This window comes from Montipora foliosa, chromosome 9 (assembly GCF_036669935.1).
Source record: "Montipora foliosa isolate CH-2021 chromosome 9, ASM3666993v2, whole genome shotgun sequence".
In the NCBI taxonomy this organism is placed as follows: domain Eukaryota; kingdom Metazoa; phylum Cnidaria; class Anthozoa; order Scleractinia; family Acroporidae; genus Montipora; species Montipora foliosa.
This window is the reverse complement of record NC_090877.1, coordinates 272,501-280,000: the sequence shown is the minus strand read 5'-3', so window position 1 is coordinate 280,000 and position 7,500 is coordinate 272,501. Positions and strand designations below refer to the sequence as shown.

The 7,500-nt window shown below is 37.5% G+C and overlaps 1 long non-coding RNA gene and 1 pseudogene across 1 annotated transcript; one reads left to right on the top strand and one right to left on the bottom strand.

Annotated features, from left to right (window-relative positions):
• Nucleotides 1–2,162, bottom strand: part of LOC137972189 (uncharacterized) — a 2,872-nt pseudogene extending 710 nt beyond the window's left edge.
• Nucleotides 2,163–3,817: 1,655 nt separating this feature from the next.
• Nucleotides 3,818–7,224, top strand: LOC137970736 (uncharacterized). The gene is made up of 4 exons (XR_011116854.1): nucleotides 3,818–3,842; nucleotides 3,962–4,013; nucleotides 4,166–4,205; nucleotides 5,858–7,224. It is a non-coding gene; the product is annotated as an uncharacterized lncRNA (long non-coding RNA).
• Nucleotides 7,225–7,500: the final 276 nt, after the last annotated feature.

The following is a 7,500-nucleotide window of genomic DNA, read 5'->3' as shown; positions in this document are numbered from 1 at the left end:
GGTGTAGGGGGGGAAGGCCACCATGGAAACTACTGTACTCTGAGCCTCGCTGTGCCAATGCCTTGCCAATGTCTTGCCAATGTCTTGCCAATGTCTTGCCCCTACCGCAGAGACTCTCTCCTGTATCCCAGTTCGAATTTACAGTACAGAACCATGCAAAAGTAAGTTGACAGTCTCGACTCGATCATCACGAGAATTGAGGATCAAAAATCAATTCGAGAATCGAGACTTGATTCACTCGAAATCAAACTAGATCCTCGACACTTGATTCTCACAAAATCACGGACGGGAAACCTTGTCAGTTATTCATAATCAATTCAGCTTTCGCGAAAGCATTACTCCTCGATTAAATCACAACAGGAACTGCTTGATTCTCGACTGCCGTTCCTCGATCCCCGCGAGACTCGAGACTCGAAAGAGGTTGCACAGTACTGTAATTTCACGGTAGACATTGATCGGGAATTATTTTGTTCCTGCTCAGAATGACATCATTTCATAAACTAGACAGGGTAACAATGACACCAGCAAACACCTATAACTAAGTACAATTTTTTATTCAGGGTTCGTACACTTTTTCAGACCAAAAATTCAAGGACTTTTCAAGGACTTTCAAGGGCCAAATTTTGAAATTTCAAGGACCTCTTTTTTTTTTACGTCGAAGAATTTACACTTTGGAAATACACTGACAGTACAATTCTTGCTCATTTTCCGTATCGTAGATGCGTGAAAATAATGCAAATGCACTGGTAACCATTCTCAACCCCGCAGCTCGTCGCATTTTTATGACATGCTGACTTGAGTGGCTGATTATTTTTACTGAAGTTATGCGGGTCAGAAAAAAATCAAGGACTTTCAAGGACCAGGAATGAAGAGCAGAGATTTTCAAGGACTTTCAAGGCCTTGAAAATGTACTCTCAAAATTCAAGGGTTTTCAAGGGTTTTCAAGACGCGTACGAACCCTGTTTATTACCCAGATAACAACATTTGGAAGTATTATTAGAAGGTTGTTTGGGTTGATTCTTGATTAGAAGAGTTTGACTAACCTGTCTGAATTTCAGCCACTTCAAAATGATTCACACGATTTTTTCCATTTTCTTTTAGCTTTGAAAGAGCTTCACTCAGCATTTTGCCCTCTGCTTCTTCCTTTTTGTTGTCGTTCTATACGACGTTGCCTTGCACGCTCCAATTTTAACGATTCCTTTTCTTGCAGATGCCTTGCGATTTCCTTCAACAGCAAAGAAATGATGTCTCAGATCTATTTTTGTCAAACAGCCACTTCTGCAGGCTCTTAAAGTTAAGAGCAAGTGTTTGAAATTCTTTAAATTTCATTCTTTCGTCTGAGGCTGCGCAACAGGAAATTTCAAGCATCCCAAACAATAATTATTACACCCACAACAGTCACAAAGAAGCAATACTAGTGCAATAATGCAGCAGAGATGATGCTTAATTAACCTTTTGTAGATAAATACATTGAGAAAACATTAAGTGATGGAGAAAATCTGACTTCTGCTGGCATTCAGATCTAACAAAAACAAAAGTTTGTCTTCATAAAAAATCATACTGTAAAATCCCAGTTAATAAATTGAATTTTAGGTTTGACTCAAGTTCCTGTCATTCTTCTTGACTGACTGTCAGTCATATTACGGAGCTTACATGTAAGCACACAATGACATTGCAGAGTCACAGACGGCAACTGGATGTTAGCTGCTTTCCTTTTTAACTTGTCTTGGCACTACTACATTCACACTGCTACGTATCTTTTCACAATTAGAGACGATTAGTCAAAACATCGCGTGGTTAAGCTCCCAATTGACAATTGAATATAAACAATCATTAACTTTACTAGATCTATGACGATTCAAATTACACTAAACAAAGTTTCAATTCAACACAAAAACAAAAAAAAAATGTTTTTTTTTGTCATTGTGAACATTTCTTTACACCAAAAAGTCTTGAATTTATCCATTCACGCCTAAAGCACACCCAATTGGAGAGTAAAATCGTCTGGTGTTAGCCAGGGTAAAATTTACAAGTCTTACTCTCAGGTAGGGAAGAGTTACAGCTTGGTTTAGATTAGCTTTGATGAGTTCCATCTCACATGAGGTGCCAGTGTCACACAAAAGAGCACGCTCCTTGAGAGTGCCCTTCCCTACCTGTGACATTAAATTTGACCGATTGTTACTTGTACGTGTAAGTCATAATTTGAAAAATGAACTCTGAAGTTTGATTTTCAGTTGTCCTTTTTCTATTGCAATGCAACTACCTTAATCCTTCTTTGGGTGCATTACATCATTAAACAATACTATCGTTACACGAAGTTGCATCTCTGCGATTCTTTGCGAATGGTTCATGGGTTCCTCAGTGTCCAAACTAATTTTAAGACCAAGGGGTTGCAAGACAGCATCTATCAGAAAATTTCTAATTTAATTTAATAATTATTATTAAAAGACTCGGGGTGTTGGCAACATTTCTGACAGTGTAAAAAGCAGTTTTACTTGAGTTACATCATAGTTTAACCCATTGACTGCTGGGAGTTAGGAACGTTGCGTGACATCCAAAAAACGGCTGCGAGGGAGACTAGCTGGGAGTGAGACTTACCATATTTTAATCTGTACCATACAATACATTACATACTTAATTGACCGCTCCCCATAGGGGCTTTTCAGGGCCAATGAAACACAATGAAACGACGGAACAGAACAAGAACAACTGTGGAACAATAACTTGAACCAAGTAAGAAGAATGACAAGTCATTAAATCAGGAGGATGATCTTAGTATGAATTGTGTAAGGGATAGCATCTTACATTCATGTAACTTAAGCCCTAACTTCCCTACTTTACCAAAAATGAGGGGATTTAAAATTGCATCTCTTAATATCTGTAGCCTAACTTGCCATCATGACGAATTGTGTGTCTTCATGGAAGATAAAGCAATTGACATACTTGGATTGAACGAAACGAAATTGGATAAAACAATTCCCGATAGCCAGGTAGACATTGAGGGATACGATATACTCCACCGCGATAGGAATAGAAATGGTGGTGGTGTAGCTTTGTACATTAGACAATCCTTGAATTACGTAAACAGACAAGACCTCTCCTCTCACGAAGATTTAGAAATTTTGACGGTTGAAATTAAAAAGCCCAAGTCCAGGCCATTCCTGCTGACAACTTGGTATAGACCTCCAGACTCGAAGGTTGAAATCTTTGAAAAATTCGAATCCTACCTGCTAAAACTTGATAAAGAAGATAAGGAGAGTATGATTGTTGGTGATACTAACTGTAATCTATTACCGCAAACACCTGACCGCAATACTGAACACTTAAGAGAGAATGTCCCCGAAGACCGCGTGGAATGACAAAAATGTGGCACATGTTTGAAAAATTGAGTTCCTTCCTCTTTCCCCCAGAGATACTCCATGATGAGTTAATAAACGTGGTATATTCTTTTTGTTCAGATCTACTTTTGTTTTCCAGAAAATTCGCAAAAGCTGTACAGGATGCCAACCGCTAGAAAATGGCGGACGTTAAGCAGGGGCACCCAACGGATCTGTTCCTCACTTTATCTGTTCCCCAGAGGAATCTTGCTGGCTGGCAAAAATACAGGTGTTCCGATGAGCTGGCTGGGAAATTTATCATTGATAGAGGTTTTGCCTGGGAATTACTGACTTTTTCTAGCATGTCAACCCGAGCTGGCTGTAGAAACTCTGAAGACTGAGAACGACAAACGACGGCTGGTTAGAGTGATTGCGCTTGCGGAAAAAACCTGTGTCGGTTTTCTTCGGTCGTTTGTTAAAAGCGCGCGAAGGTTTCACAGATTGTGCTGTTTTCCTCATTTACATGTAAGATTAATTTCCATTGTTATTTTATCTGTATGCTGAGATTCTCGTGATGTTCTTCTACACTGAATTGAAATGAACAGAGTGAATTTAACAGTATTAACTTGTATTTTCATTCACAGTCGACCAGAGTTTCGACGGTGTACAATGTGTTTGGTGTTAGCGTTTTCGGAGGTATAAGACTTCCTAATGTAGTTGTTTTAATGCTTTTTTTCGGTTATCTGTATTAGTCAAGTGCGTGATGATCTTTTACAGTTGAAGCGAATTGAGCCAACGATCGAATTGTAAAAAATTGACAGCAGTACGTATTTTTCTTATTCGTGTAGGCAGCCACGGGATCAACCAGGTGCTTTCCTCAAACACAAGGTAAAAATCAAGAAAAATTCGCACTTATTTTAATTTAGTTTATTTCGCTAGAAAGACGATTTATTACTCTCGAGAACTCCTGCGAAGAGATCCTTTTGTAAGAACCTGTTGGCAGATATTTGGCATAATTATACAAAACCCTGTTTAGTTAACTAAAATCAAGCAGGTTCTATAATTATGTGAGTAACAGTTAAATTGCAATAAACACTTTATCCAAGGAGTTTGACTTTGAGATCGCAAATATTTATTTTTCTGGCAATCAGTACCTATATCTCCTACATACAAATTAGGACCTTGTCAACAATCCACTTTAAGCCTGCATCCAAGCATCCCTATTTTGCCAGACAAAAAATATATATATGTTCGTATATGCAGGCTTTTATTATTGTTTTTTTTTTCTCTGACTAAGAAAACTTTGTTGGTTTTGGTCAGACTGTGGTTTTAATTGTGAGAATGCTTCTGATGATCAGCTGTTTGTATTGGGTAGAGTGCTTAATTAAGACATACTATTGTTCTTACAATGTATGATTGTGTCAGCAATAACTGTTGTCATCAACACATACATTGACAAAACAATTATTTGTTATTGTGACCAACAGCACTAATTCTTTTTTACTTGGCAGATTGTTTACTTTTCCTTTTCAACAATCACAAATTATCTTTAGTCATACTTTGTCTCTGTACAAAGCCAAACTGAGTTAGGCTTGTGAAGATGGGCATTCTTTGTTTGTTCATTCATACGACCCTCTCTCTTCCATCAGGTTGAGTTAGGCTTGTGACGATGGCCATTCTTTGTTTGTTCATTCTTACGACCCTCTATCTTCCATCAGGTGGAGTTAGGCTTGTGACGATGGCCATTCATTGTTTGTTCATTCGTACGACCATCTCTCTTCCATCAGGTTGAGTTAGGCTTGTGACGATGGCCATTCATTGTTTGTTCATTCTTACGACCATCTCTCTTCCATCAGGTTGAGTTAGGCTTGTGACGATGGCCATTCATTGTTTGTTCATTCTTACGACCATCTCTCTTCCATCAGGTTGAGTTAGGCTTGTGACGATGGCCATTCATTGTTTGTTCATTCTTACGACCCTCTCTCTTCCATCAGGTTGAGTTAGGCTTGTGACGATGGCCATTCATTGTTTGTTCATTCTTACGACCATCTCTCTTCCATCAGGTTGAGTTAGGCTTGTGACGATGGGCATTCTTTGTTTGTTCATTCTTACGACTCTCTCTCTTCCCTCAGGTTGAGTTAGGCTTGTGACGATGGGCATTCATTGTTTGTTCATTCTTACGACCATCTCTCTTCCATCAGGTTGAGTTAGGCTTGTGACGATGGGCATTCATTGTTTGTTCATTCTTACGACCATCTCTCTTCCATCAGGTTGAGTTAGGCTTGTGACGATGGGCATTCTTTGTTTGTTCATTCTTACGACTCTCTCTCTTCCCTCAGGTTGAGTTAGGCTTGTGACGATGGCCATTCATTGTTTGTTCATTCTTACGACCATCTCTCTTCCGTCAGGTTGAGTTAGGCTTGTGACGATGGGCATTCTTTGTTTGTTCATTCTTATGACTCTCTCTCTTCCGTCAGGTTGAGTTAGGGCATTCATGGTTTGCACTGAGAACTTTGTTTCCTTTTTGGCCCTCTATTCAGTTGTCTATTAAGTTTCAATTCTCCTTTAATGTGAATGGCTGCAAATCCGTGTCATTGGGAGGAAGATGCTCAACAGTTGTTCAGTCATGGTAACATTTTAAATTTTATTAAAATAATTTATGGCATGGAGAAAGTCCATTCAATTTGGCCAGTTTAAGTGCTAGACCTATATGGCCTGCAGAAATTTTACTGATCTTGTTATCCATCCAGCTCAAGATGTGACTGTCATATTTGGCGAGTCAAGGGAATTTTTTTTCAATTTTTCAGTTGATCTGGAAAGATATATAGCTAAATATGTTGACTGCTCTGCACCATGATGACAAATAGATCTTATTACCTCAAGCTGTTTTTTTTTTGCCAATCCGCAAAGACATTCATGATAAATAAACATGTTTCAACTTAAGCGTAAGGTTTCTGCATCTAAGAATTACAGGGGCTTGAGTCTACTTTTTACAAATACTAACAATCACAGGTTGCCTACATAATGTGTTTGACCCTTGGTATTATTGAATTTAGAAGCAATGTATGAGAATAGCAAAAAGTTCCATATTATTGTACAATTCTGGGATAAATATTTGCATATAAGATGAGAATAAACAAACCTTCATCCGAAATGTTCTGCTGTGTCGTTATTGTGGCTGCTTGTGGGAAATTTAGCGATTTCAAGGACGTGTGTTGCTCTGGTAAAAATTGCTACAATTTGACATTTTCAGCCATAATAACAACAGCACAAGATCATTTCAGATAGTTTATCCTCTTCTTGTGTAAATATTTATTGCAGAATAGTACAATAATAATTATGGAACTTTTTGCTATTCTCATACATTGCTTCTAAATTCACCCTTTGTGTGGGTCCCCTGTGATAACAATGATTAGTGAGTCCATAGCTAGATCTGAAAACTCAATCAGCATTACTGCTGGCTCTACTCAATTAATATTGGTCTCTAATTTATTTCCTTTTTAATTATTTTTCAGGCTACCATGGAAATAGCAAGGAATAGGACATTAGCAATTGTGTAACTGAAGAGATGAATAAAAATGTAAAATGAAGAGCTATTTCAAGGTTCCAGTTGTTCTACCTTATTGTAGACAAAATTATACAGGTTTATCCTAGCAAGTATTTTATTGCTTTTGTGTACAATGGTGCTAGGTATTATGAATTCTGTGCTCGCTTTCCAGGGTGACAAAAGGCTCCTAAAATTCAAACTGCTCGAGACAGCAGTACATGTAGAGTATCATACTAACACAAGAACTACAGCTGTGTGTTTCACATTATCGTTCCATTATCATTATCAATATAGGTATTGTTATTGTTATCATCATCATCATTATTATTATTAGTAGTAGTAGTAGTATTATTCCTTTCATTTATATATATATATATATATATATATATATATTAATATGTTAATTAATTAATTAATTAATTAATTAATTAATTTAATTCCTGGCTGGGAAATAAAATAAATTTGATCAGCTGGCTGGGAAACCAACCAATTTTATCTAGCTGGCTGGGAAATTTCTTGTGTCTTGCTGGGAAAAAGGAACAGATAATTTTTTCCCAGCAACACTGAAAAACACCTGAAAATGCCTTAATAACATTTATTTTCATTAACTGGGGTATAATAATACATTTTACAACA